Source organism: Lupinus angustifolius, chromosome LG07, assembly GCF_001865875.1.
Source record: "Lupinus angustifolius cultivar Tanjil chromosome LG07, LupAngTanjil_v1.0, whole genome shotgun sequence".
NCBI lineage: Eukaryota > Viridiplantae > Streptophyta > Magnoliopsida > Fabales > Fabaceae > Lupinus > Lupinus angustifolius.
This window is the reverse complement of record NC_032015.1, coordinates 16,522,934-16,530,935: the sequence shown is the minus strand read 5'-3', so window position 1 is coordinate 16,530,935 and position 8,002 is coordinate 16,522,934. Positions and strand designations below refer to the sequence as shown.

Here is an 8,002-nt window from a genome sequence, read left to right as displayed (position 1 = left end):
TGGGTGAGACTACTCATCCAATGAACCTGCCCCCAGTATCTTACTTTGATGTCTTCCTGAGTGATCATTCTTCCGATTGAGAACGACTTTCTTTAATGATAATCCCTAACTTTTGCCTAGGCCGCCCTTTCAGGTTTTCGACCTACCAGGATGTTCTTTTTCTTTTTATTTTTTAGAAATATTAACGTAATTATCACTTTGTGCGAGTTTTGGTTTACAAAATATGAGTGCACTTAAAACGTTTCCTTCTGGAGTCAGTTTGCTTTTTACCCTAGCATGGTTCCAAACAAATTATTCCTCAACAAGGACTTTTTGGGCTTGAATCGTGGCCTGGTTAAATGGCTTACAAAAAAATGGATATTAAGGCTCAAATTGTGTTTCCCTTCCCACTACATCTCCTTTTCTCCGATATCCTATTTCCAATGATTCCTCTCGTGATTTTATTGCTTCGTTTTAGTATTGACAAGTGAGGATCTGATGTGTTTTTGTCCTAATTTTTGCCTAAGATCTCTTGAGTATCTTAGCGGACCTTTCTCATTTTTCTTCTACTTTGAGATTTCTAGATTCTCACTACTTGATTTGAAGCATTGTTCTTTTGAATTATAGGAAATATTGGAAAAACTACCCTTCCCCGGTTATTAATGTCTTTTTAGGGTTTTTATTTTGATCATTCTTCATAAAGTCTGGGCTAAAATAGGGTGACTAGGGATATCTTCATAAGTGTTTAGGAGTTACAAAGAAGCCTTGTGTCATCGGAAACATTTATTCGAGAATTCACACCTTTAGGGAATTTGTCTACATCATTCTCCATTTTCGCTTAAAACATGTATGCAATTTTATAAATAACGATCGTGTTCATTACATTAATATTCCTAAGAAATTGAGTTTCTTTTTCTCCTTCTTTTTTGTTTTTTTCTTTTTTTTCATCTTTTTTTTTAGGAAGTCGCCTCAAGCATAGTACTTCTTCACTGCATCAGAGTTTACGGAGAGACGAAGGTCTTCTCCGTCCATGTTGGTCAGAATGAGAGCTCCCCCTGAGAACGCTTTCATTACCACTTACGGGCCTTCGTAATTGGGTGTCCATTTTCCCCGGTGATCCTTCTGAATAGGTAAAATCTTCTTCAGTACTAGTCACCTTCCCGGAATGCTCGAGGGCGTACCTTCTTAGCATGTGCCCTCATGATCCTCCTCTGGTATAATTGACCATGACATATGGCTGCCAACCTCTTCCCTTCAATAAGATTCAACTGACCATGTCGAGCTTGGACCCATTCTGCCTCTTCTAATTCAGCTTCAGCGAGCACTCCTAGTGACGGGATTTCGACTTCTATCGGCAGCACTGCTTCCACCCCATAAACCAGCGAGTAGGGTGTTGCCCCAGTTGATGTGCGGACAGAAGTCCGATAACCATGAAGTGCATATGGTAATATATCATGCCAATCTCTGTAGGTCACCATCATTTTCTGGACTATCTTCTTTATATTTTTATTTGCTGCCTCCACTGCCCCGTTCATCTTAGGTCTGTAAGGCGAAGAAGTGTGATGTTTGATTTTGAATTCCTCACACATCTCCGTCATCATCTTGTTGTTGAGATTGGTAGCATTATCTGTGATAATTTTCTGAGGCAAACCATAGCGGCAAATCAACTCCTTTTTTATAAACTTGAGTACCACGTTACGAGTTACGCTTGCGTATGAGTTCGCCTCGACCCACTTGGTGAAATAGTCGATTGCAACCAAGATGAAGCGGTGACCGTTGGAAGCCTTTGGTTCGATCGGACTGATAACGTCCATACCCCACATAGAAAACGACCATGGGGAAGACATAACATTTAGCAGGCTGGGAGATGCATTAATATTATCAGCATAAATCTGGCATTTGTGACTTTTTCGTACATGATCGCAACAATCACTTTCCATTGTTAACCAGAAATAGCCTGTTCTCAGGATTTTCCGAGCCATTGAGTGCCCATTCGTATGGGTCCCAAACATTCCTTCATGTATTTCCTGGATGATCTTCTCTGCTTCCTTGGCTTCCACACACCTCAGTAGCATCATGTCATGGTTTCTTTTGTACAACACGTTTTCGTTTAGAAAGAAGCCCATAACTAACCTTCGTAGAGTCCTTTTATCATTTTCCGTGGCCTCGGAAGGATACTCTTTGCTCTTGAGGTATGTCATTATGTCATGATACTCTTTACTCATAGCAGTATGCAGGCTGATCTTTGCTTGCTATTCTGATAACTAGCATTTCCTTTTCACCTATCTGGAACATGGAGGACAAAGTTGCCAAAGCATCAGCCAACCGATTATCTTCCCTTGGGATATGGTAAAAGTCTATTTCCTCGAATCGATCGATCAACTTTTGGATATGATCTCTATATGGTATCAACTTAGAATCTCTGGTCTCCCATTCCCCTTTTACTTGATGAATCACTAGAGCAGAGTCTCCGAATACTTCTATGGATTTAATTCTTGACTCCAAGGCCGCCTCCAAACCCAAGACACATGCCTCATACTCCGTGATGTTGTTGGTGCAGTCAAAGCATAGTCGAGCAGTAATCGGGATGAATTTATTCTCCGGGGAGATCAATACTGCCCCTATTCCGTGTCCGAGTATATTGGAAGCCCCGTCAAACACAAGAGTCCATCTATCTCCTTCTGTTTCCATGCCTAGAGATATCATCATAATCCCTTCATCAGGGAATTCCTCATTAATCAAATCCCCTTTGTCTACCGGTTGGCTGGCAAGGTAATCGGCGAGGACACTTCCTTTTATTGCCTTCTGGGTGACATACACGATATCATACTCGGATAGAAGCACCTGCCATCTGGCAATTCTCCCCGTCATAATAGGCTTCTCAAATATGTATTTAATTGGATCCATTTTAGATACCAACCAAGTAGTGTGGCTCAACATGTATTACGATCCCTTGCCAAGGCACAACAAGTGCGTTCCAGCAGAGAATACCTCTTCTCACAATCAGTGAATTTCTTGCTCAGGTAATAAATGATCTGCTCTTTCTTCCCTAAGTAATCATGTTGTCCTAGAATACAACCCATGGACTCATCCAGCACTGTTAGATACAGGATTAGGGGTCGACCTGGGACTGGAGGCATCAATATCGGAGGTTCTGTCCAAGTATTGCTTGATTTTTTCGAAAGTTGTTTGGCAGTCTTCATTCCATGTCACCGCTTGATTCTTCCTTAATAACTTGAATATGGGTTCACAAATTGCAGTTAGTTGAGAGATAAACCGGGAGATGTAGTTCAGACGACCCAAGAATCCTCTAACTTCTTTCTCTGTCTTAGGGGCTAGCATCTCGGCGATGGCTCTGATTTTTTCAGGATCAACCTCTATGCCTTTCTGACTAACAATGAAGCCCAAGACTTTGCCAGATTTCACTCCGAAGCTGCATTTAGCTGGGTTCAATTTGAGCTGATACTTTCGTAACCTCTCAAAGAGCTTTCGCAGATTGGGGACATGCTCCTCTTCCGATTTGGATTTGCAAATGATATCGTCGACATAGACCTCGATCTCCTTGTGCATCATATCATGAAAAATGGCAATCATGGCCCTTTGATAGGTGGCCATAGCATTTTTTAACCCGAATGGCATCACGAGATAGCGGAAGGTACCCCATGGGGTAATGAAGGTTGTTTTATCTATATCTTCCGGAGCCATCTTAATCTGGTGGTACCCGGAGTATCCGTCCATGAATGAGAATAAAGCATGATCGGCTGTACTATCGACTAGAACATCGAGGTGTGGCACAGGGAAGTCATCCTTTGGACTTGCCCGATTAAGGTCTCTATAGTCAACACATATCCGGAGTTTCCCTCCTTTCTTTGGCACTGCAACTATGTTGGCCACCCATTTGGGGTATGTAGAGACTGTCACGAATTTGGCTTCCAACCATTTTTCCACTTCCTCTTTGACTCTTAAGGATATGTCTGGCCTCATCCTTCGTAGTTTTTGTTTTACCGGTTTAGAGTCTTCTTGTAGCGGTAGTTTGTGTTCCACTAAATTCCGATCTAGACCTGGCATCTCCTCATATGACCAAGCGAATACATCCTTGTATTCATGTAGAAGCGCAATGAGTTTTTCTTGCTCAGTGCTATCCATGATTGTGCCTATCCGAACCTCCTTCTTTTCTTCCTCTGAACCTAGATTCACCAACTCGACGGGTTCCCCATGAGGCTGAATTTCTTGGCCTTCTTGTTTGACTAATCTCCGCAATTCCGGTGACGCTTCGCAGCCTTCGTCACTGTCACATCCCTCTGCTTGATTTATCGGGTGATCAAAATTTGGCAAGTGATTGTTAATGATGGCATTAGATATAGATTCGATGTCAGATCTGCATTATGGTTTATTGGTTTATATCAGGTTAATTTATTGATTTGTTTAGGCAGAAAGTGCAATATAAAATTGTTCAAGAAATGGAATGAAATGCGATGGTTTGTTTTATTAGAAATCACACTGATGAAAGTAAAAACATGCCCTTATTAACACGAGATCCAAATGCCCAGGGCTAGGCAAATGGTGACCAAAAAAGTTTATAAATGTTAAAACATTTTTAATTACATTGGCCCATAAATACAGCTAGCAACATCCTTTATGGTCCAATTGTCCAAGATCATGCCTGGAGGGCACTAGTACACCTGACTGAAATCATCATCTGGCTGGTCTTCACTCATCATTGCAATCAGTTTCTGTTCTGGGAAGCCTGCACTCACAAAACTCTGACTGATGTGGGGGATGGGAATCCTTCTGCTATCATTTCTGTAACGCCCCGCACGAGTAGTACTCCTCTTCTTTTCCTCTGCCAGTCGGTCCTCATCAGCTTTGCTGGGTTTATAGCCCAATCCATATCGACCATTATTAATTGGGAGGGTTGTGGTGTTTTCAATTCCCTGACCATATCTCCCTAAACCTTTTCCTGGCTGGAATCCTTTCTTTAGCATGACCCTCGCCATGTTAATGGAGACATTAGAGGGTGGCAGATTGAGTTTAGGATGTCCTCTCCTATTGGAAGAAGCACTTGCAATCTCTAACGCCCGGAAAGAAGACTCTAAAGCTTCAGTGTCAGCTTCTATGTATGGGGTATCACTAAGCTGAGACACCAGAATGTCTTCTTCACCCATGATGGTTATCAACTTGCCCCCCGCGATAAACTTCACCTTTTGATGCAATGAGGAAGGTATAGCGTCGATGAAATGGATCCATGGCCTTCCCAATAGACAGCTGAACGACGGATTGATATCCATGAACTGAAATAGGATCTGGAAAGTACACGGCCCAATCTTCACAGGTAGCTCGATTTCTCCCAGCACATCCCTTCGGGCTCCATCGAAGGCTCGAACAACTGTTGAACTTGGTTTTATGGCTGACTCGTCCACTCGTAATTTAGACGATGTTCTCTTGGTTATCACATTGAGCGATGCACCATTGTCTATCAACACCCTTCCTATTACAAAATCTGTGTACATGATGGAGATGTGGAGAGGACGGGTGTGCCCTGTTCCTTCACTCGGTATTTCCTCATTGCTGAAGGAGATAAAGTTATCGACCATGATATTATTGACGATACCATCTAATTTGCTAGTACTTATATCATGGTCGACATGGGCCTGGTTCAGCACTTTCAGTAGGACCTTTCTGTGAGCTTCTGAATTCATCAGTAAAGACAACAATGATACCTTGGCTGGAGTGCGACTCAACTGGTCAACTATTTGATACTCGCTTTGCCCGATGAATCATAAGAACTCACAAGCTTCATCATCTGTGACTTCTCTTTCAACATCAAATGGAGGGATCTCAACCCGGGCCGCTCCAGAACTGGTATCTACTGGCTTATCAACTTTTTCTTTGCCTTTAGACGCATTGATGACTTTACTGGCTATCTCAACGGGGCTATAAACCCTTCCGCTCCTTGTCATATTTCCCACCCCGGCCAAGTGGACAACTTCATTTGTTGGAACTGGCATTTTTCCGGCTTCCTCTCGATACTTCCAAGGGACGGCTCTGTCTGATTGATATGGGAATGGGCTCGGTTGTCTTGCTATCTCATGTCCCATATTTCTCAAATGAGGCGCCCATCGGGGCGGAGCTGCATATGATGGTGTGCTAGTAGGTATGTTGAATACTGGTACAAACTACCTTATAATGACCGGACTCGGACTTTCCTCGTCTTTTTCAATGACACATATGTCAGAACATTCATTTCGCCTCCCGATCCTCAACAACTGGGAGTCCAATAATTCTTGTATCAATGACCTGAACTTGGAACATTCTTCTATGTTATGGTATGTAGTCCCATGTAGCATGCAAACGTCACCTTCATGTTGACCATCTTGCGTACACTTCACCAGACCTCTTTTGCACATCTCCAAAAATATGATCTTTAGGGGTGTCTTTATGTCTTCCACCCTGTCAATAATAGTGTCTGCCTCATCCCACTCTAAGACATTCACCCCCTGGTTCCCATGATTGGGCAAAGGGTTGTTTGTGATGGTGGGAACATCGTCTTTGAATTTCAATCATCCGGAATCGATAAGATCCTGCACTCTGTGTTTTAATGCCTTACAAGTTTCGATTGAATGCCCCACTACTCCCGAATGGTAAGCACAATTGACATTGGGGTTGTACCATGCGGCCATAGTATTTGGGACTCTTCCTAGAATGGGTGCTAGGATGCGCTCTGTTTGTAAGGTGGCGAATAGTTCGGCATAGGTCATAGGGATAGGGTCGAAAGTCCTTCTTTCCTGAGTTTGGTATTGCGCGGGTGGATGATGGTTTTGGGCTTGGTTATTTGGTTGATAGTTGGGCCTAGGTGGTCGGGGTTGATAGAGGTTTGGTTGTGGTTGGTTGTATTGAAAGGTTGTGTTTTGTTGAAGTGGTGGGCGGTTGTGGTTAATGTAGGCTATTGGTTGGTATGGGATCTGGTATGTGTTTTGCGAGCTCGGTTGGTATGGTGTTTGGTTGTGTTGAGGGCGGTGTGTATATGAACAGGGATTGTTGTTTATCTTGTTTGACATCTTTTGGGGTTCTCCGGCTATGTAGTGGGCTTCAGTTTCTTTTTTTCATGTAGTTGGGCCTTTTGGGCTCTCCGGTTTGTTCGGCGGCAATCTTTCCAGTTTTCATGTTTTGCTCAATTCTGTCTCCTACTCTAATCAATGAATTGAAATCACATGTATTATTCCCAATCATCTTGTCGAAGAAAGGGTTAGGGAGAGTATTGATGAAGATAGTGATCTGCTCTTCTTCCTCCAGACGGGGTAAGACTTGTGAGGCCACTCCTCTCCATCTCTGTGCATATTCCCTGAATGATTCACTTGCCGGTTTCGACATGCTTTGAAGCTTGTTGCGGTCCGGCGCAGAGTCCTCATTGAATTTGTACTGCCTTATGAAGGCATTGGAAAGATCCAGGAAGGTCTTAATGTGCTTGCTTTCGAGGCGGATGTACCACAAAGTGGCGATCCCCACAAGGCTATCTTGAAAGCAATGAATCAGCAGCTTATCATCATTATGGTACGCTGACATTTTCCGGGCGTACATATGAAGATGGCTTTTCGGGCATGTAGTCCCGTCATACTTTTCGAATTCGAGAACCTTGAACTTAGGAGGAAGAACGACATCTGGGACCAGACACATTTCAAAAGCGTTCTTTAAATCGGGACAGTTAGCCCCTTCCACAGCTTTAAGCCTTTCATTAATGACGTCCCACATTTCATCCTCCTTCCCCTTCCCTTTATCATCGCGTTTGTGTCTTTACTAGCTTGATGTCCTGCAGTGCTTTTATCATTCTTGGGAGCGTGGTAGTTAGGATCGTCATCCGAGTCATGTTGGTTGGTGTGTTGTGAGTTCTCTTTGTTTGACGAGGTATGTCCTTGTGATGCACCCTAATGCTTAGAGGCAGACTGTTGGTTGTGCCCCCCTTCATTGGCATTACGTGCGGATTGGGCCCGCTTATCTGCTACAGAAGAATTCCCAGATGCCATTT

The 8,002-nt window shown here is 43.3% G+C and overlaps 1 pseudogene; it reads right to left on the bottom strand.

Annotated features, from left to right (window-relative positions):
- LOC109352968 lies at positions 929-7,728 on the bottom strand (annotated as a pseudogene).